The sequence below is a fragment of the Aquila chrysaetos genome, chromosome 2 (assembly GCF_900496995.4).
Source record: "Aquila chrysaetos chrysaetos chromosome 2, bAquChr1.4, whole genome shotgun sequence".
NCBI classification, from domain to species: Eukaryota; Metazoa; Chordata; class Aves; order Accipitriformes; family Accipitridae; genus Aquila; species Aquila chrysaetos.
In genome coordinates, this window is record NC_044005.1 from 10,154,868 (window position 1) to 10,173,383 (window position 18,516).

The window sequence follows — 18,516 nt, forward strand, 5'->3', positions numbered from 1 at the left end:
TCCTGATGCTGCTGAGCTTCAGCGTCAGTCATCTCCCGTCTCGATTTCTGCAAACGCCTGGATGGCAGCGAGTGCCAGGGACTGAGCAGAATAAACAAAGGGATTGCCATGCACTGGAGAGCAAAGATCCTGGGTGCTGCCAGCTGCACTGTAGGCTGTTGCTAAATGCTACGCCGCCCTTGGGTAAGGAGTTTACTCAATCAGTAGCTGATTAGGACATCTCTTGGGTACATTCAAAGGGATATAGGTGCTAGGACACAACAACAGACACAGTTTTTAATCCTGGGCTGGGCAGGAGGCAGTTGAATTGGGTTTAGCAGAACTGACTGGTAAAACCCATACCCAGAAAGCACGACTATCTGACCCCTTTTTGGGGAGCTGTGTGGCTGCAACATAGCAGACCTCTTCTCCTGCCCCAGCTCCCTAGAAATCCTGCCCTGGCATTGCCCCATGGCTAGTTGCCATTGCCCTTGGGGCTGCATACCCCAGTATTTGCTGGCTTGGCTTCTCCATGCAGTGGAGGAGCGTGCCCCACTTACTGCTGGATGTTTCTAGCCTGCTCCTGACTGCGCGACTTCTGTCTGCTCTCTGCTTGTGCACAGGGTGTTCCAGCAAAAAATATATGCCCCTTCCCTGCTCTCGTGCTCCCTTTCATTGGATTTAAATGGTGCCAGGTAAAGCTTAAGTGTTTTAACTGAGCAAAACAAAAACGATGGTGAAATGAAGCCATGCGTATACGAGGTAAGACCGATTGCGTGTTTGCTACAGATACCTGAGGGCAACGCTTTGTTTTTTATTCACCTTGGCTGCTCCAGGATGCCTCTCGGCTCACACACATTTCAGCGCAGGCCTTTATGGCAGCACTGAATGATGACTTTTGGTTGCTAGTGACATTTTCCCTCTCTCCTAGTCTACTCAGTTTTTACCCTCCAGCCACCATTTCCTGGCTTATTTTCCACTTGGAAGCAGTTCTCCACCTCCCCCGGCCACGTCTGCTCGATGTGTCACCGCTCCTTCTACTCCCCCCAGCTCAAGACCTCAGCCCTTTCTCCCACATCTCGCAAAAGCTGCGTCCTCCTCTCTGCGGGGACAAGCTGTAGGGAGACTCTCCTTTCCCAGCCCTCTCCTCCACGCCCGCATCAGGAGCACGCTTTCCAAGCCTCTTCCTTCCGTGCTCTTTTCTTAGGCTGGGCTCCCTTCTCCGGCTTCCCCCCACCACCTCCCCTCCTCTCCAGGAAAAACGAGCGCTCGCCCTGCCTCCAGCCCTGGGACGCCGATTTCCTCCTCCTCCTCGAGCAGCCGCAGCAGCTTCCTCTGACTGCGGCTGTCCCAGACACTCTGGCTCCGCGGCACACCCTCCACGTGCACAAAAACACTGCACCAGGGCTTTGCTTTCTTCAAAAACTCAGCTCAGCCCGGGCAGCCGCACCATTGAGGAAACACCTGTAATGCGTGCCACCCACCGTGCCACCGCCAGCACGGACACCCCAACTGGCTCCGCCGCAGGTGCCGCTGGGGACTGTGGCATTCACTCATGTCCTTACGCATCCATGTGTCCTGTAGGACCCTCCTGGGAGAGGATGATTTTTTTGCAAACCAGATCTGTTGTTTAGTTAAAACGCAGATGCCCCGTGGTTTGCAGAGGGCACCAAAATTTAAAGCGGAGCCATAGAAAAGCACCCTGCTCGGGTGGAAGTTTGGACGAGAGATGGGGAATATTCAGCTGGAGTTAGCGCCCGTGGGCAAGCTTGGCCCAAGGGGCCGCAGGGAACGGGCAGGGAGAGATGGAGGCGCGTCTCTGCCGGGGCAGCCCTGTTTGCTCAGCTGCCCTCCCAGGTGCCATGACTCACCCTCCGGCACTGTCAGCTTGTGTAATGGAGGGCGAAGCCCTCCTTGCGAGCCGCTCCTGTTGCAGCTTGCTCGAAGGTAGGCTGCTCTGCGTGTGCAGCCACCCTGGGCAAAGCTGTTCAGGGATGGAGGCAGGACCTGGCCGTCCCCGTGCAACCTTGCCGTTGCCACACAGCGGTGGGGCTGTTAATGCGAGCGAAGCCCGGACCACCCCCGGTGGCCTGTGCCCGGTCTGTGCAGATGCCCCCGTGATTGCTGGCAAATGGATAACCCGGCTCCTAGCACGGTTCTTGCCTTTGATGCTGCCAGCTCTCAGCCAGCTGCCTGTTTTCAAGTCTCATGAACTCAGCAGGCTTGGAACAAGCTGCAACTTGGCAGAGACATCCAAAAAAAATCCAGATGTTGCAGGAAGTGCTGTCAGGCTGGGTCAACCTAGGACTAATTCAGCGCTGGTAGGGGCCATGGCGCTCCTCGCCTCCAGCCACCCAAATAGAAAAGCTAATTTTAATTTCCTGGTGGCTTGTGGCCACTAGAACTACCACGATCTCCCATTCCCAGATTCTGGAGTCTGAATGTCATTGGCCAAGCCCAGTTTTAACTTACTTAATCTTCTGCTGCGATTTAAACCAGAGTTTTGTTGACTTCCTCCTTTCTAGGCAATGGTTGTGTAACACTCCTGGCTTGGGATAGCTGTTGTGTTCCAGTCCAAAGCAGCTGTGTTGCAGCGGTGGATTTTGGTGATCCATATTAGCTAGATATAGTGTTTGTCATCTGTCTGGACACCCTTCAGTCTGGGAGGAATGATAATGATGGTAATGAGTTAAATGCCTTGACCTTGTTTGGGAATTTTACTGGGGAACATGTGCAGAACTTGGCTAGCAAGGGGTAGTGATAGTCAGCCTGTTCTTTACATTTCTGTTTGCCTAAACTACATACGCTCTGACAAATGCTATCCGGAGAGTCTGGCACAGCTGCAGTCTCTCCGTCTCAAGCAAACCCCTGTTCTACCTACAGGATGGGAGACTGCTTTGGGAAGCGGTGCCAACATGTCAAGAGATGCTCTTTATGCAGTGGGGTGACAAGAAAAGTCTAGTTCTTTCACAGAGGGATGGAAGCTGGAGTGACGTGCAATCAGGAAAGCAATCTTGCGTCTGTTACAAAAATGGCTTGTGCTAGGGCAGCAAGAGGACATGAAGACACCGGAGGGTGTAAAGGAGGATCAGCGAAGTGAGACTGCAGCTGGAAAATGAGCTTTGTGGATTGAGGACCAGGATGCTTTTTGCTTGTCAGACAGCAGGTTGAGAAGTGACTTAATCACTGCAGGTGGGTGATTCCACCTGGAACAGATGTAACAGAGGGGAACCGGAGAGGCTTTTCAGTCTTGCTAGTGAAGGTGCAACACAATCAAACAACGTGAAGCCTGGCAAACCCAGCCTTGCAGTGAGGAGTCCACTGACATCTCACCTTCCCACTTTGTTGTAGCAAGAAAGGATGTTTTTCTGCATGATGTGCTTTGATCCAGCTACTGGGAATACTCCTCAGTGAAGTGAGTATGTAAAATAGGGCAAGATTGCGTGATGTGGGGAGTACTTTTCCCTCTGAATCCAACTCCTGTTCTCCCTCTTCCCGGATGTTATGGAGAAGGCAGCCAGCTGCAATTGTCCTCAATATGTTTATCCATATGTGGCTGTGTCTTCAAAATATGACAGTAATACAAGCTCGTGGCTCCTACAAGAGTAGATGCATTCTAAGAGCATATTTTTTGTTCATTTACCACCTCCCTCTGAAGGCTCAGGATGCTTCCAGTTCCCAATATGACAGCAAAAGGGACAGACCTGCAAATTGAAGTGTTCCTGAAAATACTCTTCAGTCTGGCTGATATCTGGCTGATTGGCCTTGCCGAAGTACCTCACATGCTCTAAGAGGGTGCACATAGATTGGTTTCTCCAGAGACAGAGAGAAACAGTGTGAAATGCACGTATGTCTGCAGAGGTCTGGGTGATTCAGCTGGGAGTTCCCAGAAGCAGCCAGTGAAAGGATGCAGCGCTTACTGGAAATGCTCAGGTGTCATTTCCCCAGGACAGACCGTTAGCGTAGGCGGTCGAGCTGGGAGGTTGCACTCAGTCACACTCACCAAACCAGGGCGCAGAGAGAGAGGATTGTGTTTTAGCAGTTCTCTCTTGTGGACTCAGTTTGAGCAACCTGTTCCCCAGGGGAGCTGGACTTCGTGGCATGTGTGGAAGGTGAGCAGGGGCCGTTGCCAGCAGCTGGGGGCTAAGGGGAAAGGTCTCTGGCAAAAGAAATGGAATAGAATAGAATAGAATAGAATAGAATAGAATAGAATAGAATAGAATATTTCAGTTGGAAGGGACCTACAACGATCATCTAGTCCAACTGCCTGACCACTTCAGGGCTGACCAAAAGTTAAAGCATGTTATTAAGGGCATTGTCTAAATGCCTCTTAAACACTGACAGGCATGGGGCACTGACCACCTCTCAAGGAAGCCTGTTCCAGTGTTTGACCACCCGCTTGGTAAGGAAATGCTTCCTAATATCAAGTCTGAACCTCCCCTGGTGCAGCTTTGAACCATTCCCATGCATCCTATCACTGGATACCAGGGAGAAGAGATCAGCACCTCCCTCTCCACGTCCCCTCCTCAGAAAGTTGTAGAGAGCGATGAGGTCACCCCTAGCCTCCTTTTCTCTAAACTAGAGAAGCCCAAAGTCCTTAGCCGCTCCTCATAGGACATTCTTTCCAGCCCTTTCACCAGCTTTGTTGCCCTCCTCTGGATGCATTCGAGTACCTGAACATCCTTCTTAAATTGTGGGGCCCAGAACTGCACGTAGTACTCAATGTGACGCCGCATTGATGCTAAATACAGCAGGGTAATCACCTTTATTAGTTGATGAATTGCTTGTTGGGGAGAGGCTAAGGTGATGCCATTCCCTCACTCTTGTAAGATGAGGACACTACAGAGGGGCATAATCTCTGAAAGATATGGTGGGAATGTGTGTTTACATACATACCTGACAGCAAATCCCCTTCTGAGACTTTATAGTATGTAACAGCAAGAAAAGGCCATATAAATGAGGAACACAAAAGAATTTATTGTTGAGGACTCCTAGGTTTGCTGCCTGATATTTGATTTTCTTATAAGCTATTTCTAGTATTCAAATGGCAGGCACAAGTTTGTGTGCATCAAGTCTTTCAGTAAGAAATTACTTATGTTCGTTTTACATGTTGTCTGGGAACTATTAACAATTACTAATGAGGATGTTATACACTATCACTCTGAACTTTTATTCAGTATTACACTGGCAAATCCTGGTCAGAAGGCTTGTGGGCCATGCTTGAGCAATAAGTGGAAGTGCAACAAGAAAAGTGGTGCAACAGTTGTACATGGCAGTGTTGCCACATCCCCTTTTGACTCTTGACTCTAACTTGCTGAGGGTCAAAGTGATTACTGTGTTTGAAGTTCAAAACTGTTTTTTCCTCAGATCAGAGAGTAAGGACCTGGATTCTTTTTGCCTTCCTCTACAGTAGTGCGTTGCTGATTGCCTGCTGGTATCATGGAGGCACAGCTCACCCAAGCCCTTCTCTGCCATTGATGAGGCACCAGACAACAGCAGGATCGGTCTATCCCATCCCGACTTTTGACTGACACCCTATAGTCTTGAGAGGACCAAGATATGTTGCCTAACCAAGTCGCCAGACCCAGTACTCGGGTGAAATCTGACGGTCTGTGATTGCCTTGCCAAGCCAGGTAAGACAAACTAATGGCCCCTTCTGACTCCCAGCTGCGTCATGCGTTGGGTCTGTGTTGCTGTGTGTGCGGTGTCCCACGGGGCCTGGAGCACGGTCGCTTTTGGGGTGCGTGGAGGGGGACCCAGGGCTGGGCCACTCGGGCACAGCCAAGGGGACAGGTCCCCACCAGGGAGGCTGTGGGGAGGCTCGTCGTGAGGGGAAGGTGCTGGGTGCAGGTGGAGCGAGTGCCCTGACATGCCTCCAGGACGGCTCCCGAGAGCCAGAGGATGCTGTGCTTTCAAATCTCACCTGAGTTTTCCCCTGGGTGAGCGTGGCTGGGTTTCGGAGATGTTCTCATACTGCTCAAGCGCTCACGTATCTGCAGGGTGCGCTAGGTACTCTCTCTGCGTCTAACTCCTACCAACGTCTGCGGTGACTTTCACACATTTCCTTTCCTGTCTCCTCTCCCCGACTGCAACCATGGACGTGTCCCCACCACCCAGCTCCTGCAATGGGCGCCAGCTGAGCTGCTTTGGGAGGGGAAGCAGCCCCCCAGGGGCAGATCTGGATGTTCGGTAGCTCCCGCCTCAGACATTAGCGTGACTGCTGATGTGTATCGCTCGCAGAGCACCGCTCACAAGGGAAAATTCTCACGTGTTCTCCTTGGCTCCTCTTTATTCCCAGTCACAGCAATTATGCGGCTGCTTTTTGGCCTTCGTTTGTCCTAAGCTGCTGTGCCTCAAGTGAGTGCTTATTAGCACTTCCTTCTCTGAAAAAGAGTGACTGCAAAATAAGCCAAGGGTCATTTCCCTTCCCTTGAGACCAGGAGACATCCTGGCTTTTAAATCAAGCTCCATAAATTTTAAGCCTTAGCATCTCATGTGTTTTGCCTAGAGAGGGGTGGAGGTTCCCCTCGAGAGAGTGAGGAAAAGAAACTGCTCCTGATATGACAGTACATTGTTTGGGCAAGTGTTTTTAGGGCATCTGAGACAAATGACAGCACAGACCAGTGAAAAAAGCAATCACTAATATACCAACTGTGTGAAATAAAGCAGAAGAAGAAGTGGAAGAAGGAAGTGACCATTTTCTGTTTCTTGCATCATCTTTACTTGCATATCATCCTGCAGGGTTGGGCATCAGCAGGTGGAGTTGCTAAACATCAGCCAGCAAAAAATGCTGCCAGTAAATAAAATGCTGTTATTGAAAATCAACACATATAGACTCTGTTACGTGTGATAAATGTAAACTTTTAGACTAAAAATACTCCCGATATCTGCAATGCTTACTATAGGCTCGGAAAGAAGGATTCGGTCTAATGTCAGAGGCTTGAAACTTTTACTGGTCCATAAAAATCCCAAATTTCCCAGCACATAAACTGCCTCCTCAGCACTACCCACGCTGATTCTTTCTGCAAGTGATTCCAGTGGGACAAGCCATCGGAGAACAAGGTGACCCCTAACAAGCGATATCAGGATTACGTGTTAGTGGGGTGATGTGGTAGGGAGGTCAAGAGCTGCAATGGCTGGCTGGTTTCAGTGGTGAGCATGATATTTGTACCTCAACGTGTGCTGCTCCTTTGATGGAGTATCCCTCTAATGCCTGTGTTTACATCCTGAGAGCAGAAGCAAGGCTGCACTAAGGAGTTCCTCTCTGCCCCTTCCCTTTCAGGATGAGGGTCAGTACTGGTAGATGGAGGTATGCACGCCCAGGGCAAACACCCTCACCGAGGCAGCACACCTGGCCCAGAAACAACTGGAGGTCTGGCCCTAGGCTTGGCACTGTTTCTTGGTTAAAGTCAATAGGTTCCCCGTGTCCCCTCACTAACAAGTCCCATGGACACTAGTACTAGCTTTGCTTTTCCCTATCAAGCCCCTGACTTGTCTTGGGCCTCAGTTTTAATTTCTTTTCTACAGACACAATGGTGATGTTATAAGTTGTATATTCAGGAGGGCTTATGGCCCAAAGAAGTCCAACTTTTCCAAATCCATGAGCTGCTTAGTGAGATTTTCACACAGCCCAGAACTGCAATACAAGCCACCTCCCACACAGAGGCAGCTCATGGGCAGGGGACAAGTGTTGTGTGTCAAGGGCTCATTCGCTCCATCCCACGGCATGACCACGGCAGGACAGTAGCCTGACGGTTTCGTCCTCAGGTAGGGATTAGACCACCAACACCCCATCCACCAGTGCAACCCACAAGGTGTGTACGTGGGATGGTGCTAGCATAGGAGCCACACCTGAACACAAGCTGTGTGTGGCATACAAGCCCACTTCTGCCTGAAAATCTAAGCGTTGCTCAGGGAATGGAGCAACCTACGTACGGAGGAAACCTGTTGTCATTTTCTCTGGCAACTGACAGGGCTATGGGTGAGGGTGTGCCACAGAGAGAGTGAGAAGCCAGGGAATCAGAAGAATATTATTTCTTGATTTCTATGCTGCAATTAAGAAGGGTTGTGTTTTTCATTTTCACGTGCCTCAACTCCCACCAGCTGCACGCACCCACCCACAGCATGTGTGCTGTGTTTTTATTACGGCTGTAGCCTCAGGTAGTGTGGAATCGGGGCCAAGCATACATTAGTAAAATTAGAAGAAATATCATCTGACGGGTCTGGACGGTGCTGTGGGCAGAGCATATTTGGCAAGACTCTGCTTCCTTCGCAATCCAGCCCAGAGACATTCCCTGATCCTATCTGAACAGGGACTGAACTTGCAAAACGAGTCCCAGCTTGCAAGCTGTGAGTCAGGGATGTCTTAAACACTGCCTCAGCATCCAACACCAACAAGCTCTTTTTATCTTGTTCATCCTGCTTAAATAAATGCAGTGAGCCCTCATGTTAATAGAGCAGCCTTGAGGGCTGCAAGGTATAGGTCTGGTTTTTTCACACCCTCCAGCATTGGGCCCATTGTATTTGGCCATTTTTGACCCATTATTCTCCTCTTCTCTGGCTCAACTAATAGGACTCTTGACTGCACTGCTCACAGTGGTTTGAAACTTTCATCTGCTCCATATGGCCATGTTCGTGTTCCCCGCTGGTGAGCCATAAGGATATACTCACTTTAGTGGCTTTCTCTGTCTAGCAGCCTTTGAAGGATGTGTGTCTGTGCTTAAAATCAAGTATACTTTCCAACTTCTTTTGAGTACCATCCTATTAAAGAAAGCCTCCTTCACAACTCGAGAGATTTCATAAATTGTCAAGATGGGCAGGAGTCTGTGGAATACCCTGCAGCACCCCTCCATTGTATCTGCAAAAGACTAATTAGAAATGTTGCGTTTGGGAACCATTTGCTGAAAAATGGTGATGAAAAACATCAAATCAGAGGAAGACAGAATTTACATGGATCTCTTCCAGAAAATCCCACCTGGTAATGCTATTGCAATGGCTCAAGCTATACTCGCCCAAGTTTCAGTGAGAAAGTGCAGATGTAAAGGCAGTAAGGAATAATGACTGCAAAGGTGCATTTACCTTATTACTAGAAGATGGAAAAAGAAAACATTTACCTGTGAAGTGAAGGAATTTAAGGCAAAAGTTTGTAGTGACAGAGAGTAGAAAGCGTAGTGTTTTGTTCAAATACAGAACAATAGAGACAGAAAGCTGATAAAAAGGGACTACACGGGATGTGTCTGATGCTTTCATAGCCTTGATTTATCTTACTTCAAAGATGGGCAAGTCACACAGAATAAATGAGTCCTGCATGGTAATAAACAATTTGCAGTACTGTATGGGAGAGAGTCAACTCCCGCATACCACGGATGTATCAAGATTTACCACACTCTCATGTACCAAGAAAGACACAATCAAGTCTAAATTTCTAAGAAGGGAAAAGAAGGATCAGATTGGAAAAGAAAATAAAGGCAGCTTGAAACTGGCTTTTATCTTAAATATATTTTGCTGCTCTTCCACAATACAGTGCAATGCAGTCTTCATGCCCCTTTTCTCACCTTCCTTTTGTTTTGCAGTATCACTCGTTGCTCTTTACATGTCAGTACTGCCCACTATCAGCACAATGCACATTCCTTTAACAAACACCACCATTCCCCTCTCATGGGCTTAGGATGAATTATTTCAGAGATATCATTCAGGGGCCTTAAATATATTGGCTTTAGAGCTATTTTTACTTGCAAGTGCTTGAGCCAGACCTTTGATGTTTGGGTTCAGGGCAAAATAGAGAACACATTAAAATAAGCAAGAGCTGGTGGTTTTGTTCTAAGTGTTACCAGAAGCCAGGGTGAGACCCAGAAGAGGAAGAGAAGGGAATTGCCAAAGATTTCCGTTGCCTACTTACTCTCTCCAGGGTTTGTAAATCTGTCCTGTAACACTCTTAATCCCTCCTCCTGCAGGGGAGCACGGTATCACTGAAATCTTCACGATCTCCTGCAAACAGAGGTTTTAATGCAGCCCTTTGTTTATTGTCTCTGCAATTCTTTCATTTTTCAGGAGATAAAAGGGGTCATTTCTTCTCTGGAGCCTGAAGGCTCAGGGAAGTTACCCAGTGTCCTATCCTGCACTTTGACAGGCGTGGACTAGTCCATGTGCAGACACTACCTCACTGGACATGCCAAAGGAATGGAGTGCTGGAGACCATGGCGTGACGATTTTCCAAATTCAGGGTGAAGGGAAGGCAACCACAACTACCGGGCTTGAAGTCGACATCCATACAGCACGGAAAGCAGCCTCTGGAGAGGCCTGCAGGCCATCCGAGCTGTCTGCTGCCCAAGGGTCTCCTCGCTAAGGTTGTGCGCAGGGCCTGGGGGCTCCCTGCGTCTTTGCCAGGACCCCGAGCGTTGGGTCTGAAGAGGTATGAGGGGCTTGTGTACTCATCCATGGCACCCCGTGGCTGTGCTCAGGGCGTGTGCCAGGCAGGAGGGACGCAAGCCCGGTCCTGAGAGCAGCCTTGGGAATACCCTTAGCCTGCAGTATCAATGTCATCAGAGGAGGCAGGGTTCAGGAGGCTGAACTGACCTGCTCCTGCCTCCAAACCCGTGCAGGAGCTGAGGAAAGTCAGAAGTGCAGAGCAGCTCCAGCATAGTCCTTTTGGTGAGTCTGACCCGAGACGAGACAGGAGCTTTCTCATCTAGTGCCACCTAAAAGTGAGAAGTAAGGAGATTGTCCCTGTCCGTCCTCAGTGGATTGTACAGGGAATGATTCCAAACTGAAACCATCCTGGGAGTATGCCCTGGTATATGTGCTGCCTACCTGCTGTTTCATCTAATGAATTTTACTCACCTTTTACTACATCCTTCAGCATGTGGATAGACTCATCATTTGTCTGTAGCTATTTCAAGGAGACTTTGTATTACAGATAGCCCAGTATAAACCTGTTGTGTCTAACATGCATATGAGGAAAGGAGAATAATTAAAAAAAAAAAAAAAAGAAAGAAAAGGAAATCCTATAGAAGTCATTTTAAAGGAAAAATATGCTGGGAAGAATATGGGAGAATAGGAAGAAAAGGTTGGAGAAAAATGAAAGTAAACAAATCACATATAAGTAAGCAGGGGAAATGCACAGTACAGCAGTACGGTGTTGATGCTAAAATGGGAGGAGTTTTGAATGTTATTGAACAGAGAAATTACCCTGTCACACCTACAGAGATTAGCAATGTGGCCAGGAAATAACATAATGAAACTGGAATAATATAGGATACCAGCACTCAGGGAAAAAATATCCCTGAAGGACACTCAGAAGCAGCCGTGTAAGGAAAGGCTGGGAGGTGATATAGGACAGCAATCTACATGTAACTTTTGGCAGCCAGCTTGAATTGCAAAAGACCAATGCCATTCTCAGTGGGCATCACACTAACCAGCCTGGCTTAGATACAGCTGGAAGGTTGCTGTTATTTTCTTGGCATCCCAATGCCAAACACTGTAAAATCAGAGGCCTCAAAGAAGAGTAGAGACATGATCAGATCATTTGGTGTGGGTTTGATTTATGAAGATTAAGTGATGCTTAGATATAAGCTGGTGAAGAGATAAGAAAATAGCTGACATGAGTCTACAAGTATCTGAAGGATGTAGGCAGGGTCACATAAATGTGCTTGGAGAGAGAGAAAATAGGACATGATAGGAAGAAGGAAAAATTCGCTACCAGGATCGAGTAGACAAGACTTGGATATAGGGTCTTAGAGTAAAAGAAAATTTTTTTGCATGGGACCTTTCAAATAGCAGGAAATGTTCTGTAGATGCAGCCTTGCTTGGATAGGGTGAAAGATATTAGTTGCAGCTCAGACTTTTAAGACTCAATGCTTCTTGAGGAAAGGTGAATTTTAAAAGTGAGTTCGTTTCTGCCATGGATACAGTGAGCTGAAAAAATCATCACCTATTTCAGTTTTCTAAATTTCCTTTAAAAACATTATGTGCAATGAGCAATCAAAGGAAGCCAAGAAGCTGAGAGCTAAAAGTTAGCAAAATCATTAAAGAAACAGCAAAGAAATATTAAGAGCACAATGCATTCGAATCGGCACAGAGGGCCAGATGGTACATACCCGAGGGTATTAAAGGAATTAGCTGAAAAACTCTTAGGCCCATTATCCATTATATTCAAGTGCTCCTGAAGAACTGAGGAAGCCCTGATGACTGGCAGAGGGAAAACATCACGCTTCTTCTCCAAAAGGGGAATTACAGATCAATTAACTTAACATCCTTTCCAGGTGAAACTTGGTCTCTAATAATCAGAAACTACTAGTAGTTGTTCTGCAGGAAGAACAAAACAGAAATGTGTTACACACAAAGACAGGTCACATTAAGAGAAGCAGTTGCATCCAAGTGATAGATTCTACAGTGAGATTATACTCACAATGTTGATGGGAGGAGGAAAACCACAGGGGGGGTGTGTTGGGTGATGAGAGTGAAGAATAAGCAGCTGCTTATCCATCATGTGGGATGGAGTATAAACCATTGTGGGCCATGCTGGCGGGAAAGGGAGGGGGATACAGTCCCTTGAGTCACTCAGTAAATTTGCCCTTAAGGGTTTCACTCATCGACAAGACAACTGGTTGTACAGAGAGCTCTCCTGCAGAGAGCTCCTTGATTTCAGAAAGTAATTTTATTCTGTTTCTTCAGACGTAATATTCCTGTAGATCCTGATCCATCCCTATAAGATTCCATGCAGACACAGTTGACTTTAACAGTGGTTGGACTGGGCCCAAAGCAGAACAAGAAAGTTGTAGGGTGGATACAGAGAATAACAATGAAGGAGATTAAAATCAGCCCTTACAATAGAAAGTGGAGTATGCTTGTAAATATTGCCATGTTGGGCTCCTCAGGGACTCCTGCTGTGTTGGACATTATATTCATCTGCAGTAGCATCGAGGAAGGAGAAGAAAAATACATCAATCAAATTCAAAGATAACACCCAGCTGGAGTGTGAATTGCAAATAATTTATTAGAAGCACCATCCTAAAGGGATTTCAAGAAATGAAGAGTGGGACATAGTGGGGATAGCAAGAAATTGAACAAATCTAAGTGCAGAAACATCCACAGGGTAACAATGCTCATTGAAGAGAGGTCAAAACAGTAAGCCAGAGGCTGTGGAGAGCAGTAATACAGAAAAGACCCTTGGATGCAAATGTTGATAGAAAACTACAACTGATAATTCATTAAAAAAACCCAGATCAATCCACTTTTGAAGTGCTAATAAGAATACCACTTGGGGCAGGGCCTACTGAACAGAGTGCAGGCAAACAGGTAATGTTATAGATTAACTGGTATAGACAAGAGGGTGGAAGGAATGACCTATTTACTAGGAAGATCAAAGGAAATAAACTCATACATAGCCTGGAAAAAAAGGGAGGCAGCAAGGTATAGTCTGATATAGAGACAAACCTTACCATGAAAGAATGCTGCTGAGTGGGAGGGAGAACCAGGGCTCATCAGTTAGCAATGGTGGGGCTACATGGGCCACACTCAGACTGGGAAAGGGGATAATGATTTGATGACTTGACAAGATCTCCAGCAGGATTGGCTTGCAAAATCTCCATTGTCCAGAAGAATAAGGGTTTAAAACCACCATACACTCTGGTCCTCTGTTTGGTTCTCCACCTACATGGAGACTTGGCTGCCTCTGAGTTCACAGCATGTTTACAGCTGTGATTTTCAGCAATGTTCCTTGGGCCAATAGATGTGAAAATGCAAGCAAAATCAACAGAACTTGAATAGTGGGGGGAAAGTCTTATGGCGAGTGGAAGGAAAGTCGCTGCAGAAGAGATGGAAAATCCCAGCTGCATGGGGTTAGATCATTCCAGGTGTGTACAGCCAGGGGTGGGCAAGGCAAATGTATGGTAGGTAAAGAAAAGGACATGAATTATCGCATGGAGAAGCCCAGTCCCAGCATGAGGATTGCAGATGTCCTTTGCAGCGATGCTATTTATTCCCCTTTTCTGGAGACTAATCAACGTGAGCCAGAGGAGAGATAAATTTCATCTCCTTCTTGATATCCCTGTGATAGTACTATGGTTCTTCAGTGTGGGAACTGGGAGAAAGCTATGCTACACTGCCATACCTCAAGGACTTAACTCCTGTTAGCTCACAACCTCAACTAGACTTTCACTATAGACAGGAGATTAATGCCACATGTGAATCCTAGTTTTGTCCATCATCTCTCGGTGTCTCTGCTTCCTCTGTGGACAACACCACCCAATCTGGGAAAAGATGAGAGGACCTATTGGGAATTTCAGTGGTTACCTTACAAAACTGCTGGACCATTCCACCAGTGCCCCCATTTCTCCATGCTGGCTGCCCACCAACTTCTGGCTGGGATTCACAGTGCAGGATATGATCCAGAAACCTCAAAATGTGTGTGGCCAGCTAGCCAATTCTTCCTCATTTTCACACACGTTATTTCCAAGCCTTTACTATTGTGGGGCTTTCAGGAGCCTACAGCAGGATGTGTCAGCAGCAGGCCCTCTGCTCTTGAATTTGCACCCAGTAGAGACACTCCTCATTCTTATCTGATCTTCACCAGAAGTGGCAGACCTTCAACTCTCTGCTCAGGCAGTGCTGCTCACAGTAGGCTGAGGAATTCCTGGCAGTTCTTCTCGGTGGAAAGGCTTTCGCTAAACATAAGAGATACGAAATCCGCCTACGCGTTTGGGAGGGTGACAGCACATTATAATCATACGGCATCACTCGAGTGCCCGTAACAGCGACTGTAGCAACACTAACGGAAGCTCTGAAGGAAGGGAATGAGAAATTCACTCCCACCACTTGACTCATGTGGGTTGCTGCTTAGATACAGGTTGAAGCAGCCACTGAAGTCATGGGTGTCTGTGGGCTGCCGAGTTTCTAACTTGATGTTTTATGGGGCTCTGCCTATCAAAATATTTGGGATCTGCTCATCTCTGGTTACCGTGCAGGTTTCAGCAACATTTTTTGGCTGCACCAAAGCCATAGTAAGGCACCATCTTGCTCAAATGTTGGCTGAGTTAGCTGCATTTTGCGCATGGTTATCAGGGAAAGGCCACGCGTGTACAGTAACTGTGAGCTGTTGAAAACAGTTTTTAAGGGACATCCCAAGGCTCCAAGGCTGCTATTCTGACTGGACAATGTGGTGCTTACATAAGTATTGTTTCAGAGAAACAATCACGATGGGAATATGCAGATATGTGAACAATTGTTGGATTTCAGACTGGTAATCAAGGACCCAAAATTAATAATATATTTTCAAAGGAAACGTTACATTGTCTAATCTTCAAATTGCACGCCACTTTGGTGTTACTAAATGAGAGGAAGTGCAGGCTGGTGGTTGAGATGGTGGGACGAGTAGTCCAGGGTCAGTTCCTAGTTCTAGCCTCGACTTCCTGAACCCAAGTTACTTAATCCTCCTACCCTTATGTCCAACAGTTCCCTATCAGGAAGTAAGGATACTACTACCTTTCTCCATGCTTCTTCTATTTTATCTATTGTCGTGGTTTAACCTCAGCCAGCAACTAAGCACCACGCAGCCGCTCACTCACTTCCCACCTCCACCCACTGGGAGGGGGGAGAAAATCGGGAAAAGAAGTAAAACTCGTGGGTTGAGATAAGAACGGTTTAATAGAACAGAAAAGAAGAAACTAATAATGATAATGATAACACTAATAAAATGACAATAGTAATAATAAAAGGATTAGAATATACAAGTGATGCACAAAGCAATTGCTCACCACCTGCCAATCAACGCCCAGTTAATCCCTGAGCGTCAATCCCCCCGCCCCCACTTCCCCCAGTTTATATACTAGATGTGACATCACATGGTATGGAATACCCCTTTGGCCAGTTTGGGTCAGCTGCCCTGGCTGTGTCCCCTCCCAACTTCTTGTGCCCCTCCAGCTTTCTCACTGGCTGGGCATGAGAAGCTGAAAAATCCTTGACTTTAGACTAAACATTACATAGCAACAACTGAAAACATCAGTGTGTTATCAACATTCTTCTCATACCAAACTCAAAACATAGCACTGTACCAGCTACTAGAAAGACAATTAACTCCATCCCAGTTGAAACCAGGACATCTATGAAATAATGGGGGGACACGGAGAGAAGATTTAATATAAAGATGCACAACCCCCTGCACAGTGGAACACCTCATCTTGATTGACGACATATACATTATTGTTATTTATATTAATTTCAGCTGCCCCAACATATTGCCTTATACAAAGGAAGAACATTAGAGAACAACGGTTATAAAGCATGGCTAACTAGATATTACATGAGTCTGTCTCTCTGGTTTAGAGAGGCATATTTATCTGTCTAGGTGTGACAATGTGTTAGAGGCTGAGTGGTTTACAAAGGGGCCAAGTCTTGTGATGGAGAGTTTATTGTGACTGAAAGGCTGAAGACTAGCTCTTCATTTGCATGTAATGGCTCCCCAAACTAGCTATTATTCACTATATGTCTACGCTGTGAAAGGGTAGCAAGTATAATTAAAATTAAAATAGGTATTTGGTCATTTTGGGTACAGATTACCACGCAAGTCTATTTTAATTCATAGTATAATATCTATTCTATATTTTGCAAGCAAGAGTAAAAGTGTAAGGTATACTATTTTCCAAATCATGTTGAGGCAATGATAGACTATTTAAAACTTCCTATTCAGGTGAGCCATTATCCCCTTTTCTTCTTTCAAATTTATGATCATCCTTCCTCCCTTTAATTATCCTAGTTTTCCTGAGGAAATCAAAACATAATAGTATAAACGAGTCATTTTGTTGTACATAATGCATATGATTTGCCTTTTAACTTTAACATTTTTTACCCATCTAAGGCTAAGGCTGTGGGCCTGAGTCAATGCTGTGATGGTGGTGAGCAGGTTCTGCTGCCTGGTTGGATTTGTTTGGCTTATTCCCCAAAGTGTCTGAGGACACTCAGGGCCACATCCAGGCCTGAAGTCATCTCATACAATCTCAGATGCTTGAAAGTCAGGAGCTTAATCTATGTTAGACACCACAGTCACTGGAGAGACAACTCTGCAGAGCAATTCTTCACATGGCTCTTCTATGGTCATTGTAAGAGCATGAAGAATCACCGGTGTTGCCAACCAGGCAGGGTAACTAACCCTTCTCGCTGGAGAATGTATCACAACGTGACAATCTGGTAAGAAAAAAAGCTCTGCCAGGGTCCAAAGGGGTTCACTCATAACTGCCCCTACACCTATTGGGTTCAGGGTGACCAACTGCCCTGGAATTTATACAGTTACAAGGAAACAGCCTGATAGTGATCTAGGTCCTTCCACCCAAACCATCCCCACAAGGTCGCATACAGCTTTCAAGTCCTTAAACAGAAGCCTAAAGAACCTGCTTAGGTATCTGCTGTGCCCTTGTGCTCAGCTTCCTGCAGGGATTGAGTTGTAGACATCTCTGAGATGAATTCTCCTCCATACCCTCTTGCCAGCTAATAGGGAAGGAAAGTTTAAAATTTCAGTTTCATTGTTTCTTACCCATGCCTGCATGAATTTATTCTAATAAATGGGATGGAAGGGGAGGTGTTGGTGTTTGCAAACCTGTTCTTGGCAGTATTGATGTGCCATCGATTTACGTTTGACACATGTCATTTTCTGTTTCTGTTCTCAAAAGTTGTAAGTGACCTGACACAGAGCACACTGAAATCTGTGGGGTTTGGAGCAGGTCTGTGATGGGCTCAATGCGTAGAAACGCCGAGTATATTGATAAAGCATGAGATTTTCAGTCAAGCTGGGGAAGCTGTGCCAAACTTTGAACTGCCTCAACATTACTTCCATTGATGAAACACCTTTTAACGTTATGCCCCATCTGAACTTTTCACAGGGACTAACTTAATCCTCCTTCATAAACCCTGTAGCAATAGCAGGGTCATATTTTATAACAAAAATCACAGTTTTACTTTGCATTTATAGAGGAGACTAATCTTTACAATAAGGCTTTCATCACTGCAGCTTCTTTAAAGAAGTAAAAGGACATAAGGGAAACAGAGTTGGAAATACTGGGGGGTTTTTTTAGGTAGTCAAATGCTGAATCACTGCAAAATATGCACTGCGCTCTTACACCTGCTGCCAGGGAAGAGTGAGAAAACAGACGCTTTTCCCATGTTTGTCTGTGTCATCCTCTCATAGTGTCTGTTCCACAAACAACACCATTTGTGCATTTGAGCATCGACAAGCTTGCAGATTGAACTCTCATGTAAACCAAAGGTGAGACAGACCCTGGCTGAGGAAAGTTCTCCAGGTTATACTGATGTCCTCCTGAGGTTACTTTGCTGAATATGGGTGTGCTGAACACATTCATAACTTCACTCCCATGGGTAGATGGGACAATTCACAGCAACCAGTCTGTATACCAAGCATAACCCCTGTGGCCACTGAATACTAGTTTCTTCAAATTTGGTAGCTATCTGAATCTCTACATTTTGTACATATTCTTTATGAGCAGTAGCATTTGAGTTGCAAAAGCAAGTCCTGCCAGGGCAAGCATTTCT

General features: G+C 46.3%; 1 protein-coding gene across 3 annotated transcripts in view; it reads left to right on the forward strand.

Annotated features, from left to right (window-relative positions):
* Positions 1-5,284: 5,284 nt before the first annotated feature.
* The window catches only part of GPR132 (G protein-coupled receptor 132), an 88,445-nt gene continuing 75,213 nt past the window's right edge, over positions 5,285-18,516 (forward strand). For all 3 annotated transcript variants that reach the window (XR_005931321.1, XR_003922402.2, XM_030006999.2), the window contains exon 1: positions 5,285-5,612. The gene's annotated coding sequence lies outside the window, so the exon portion shown is untranslated. The remainder of the gene's footprint in view (positions 5,613-18,516) is intronic.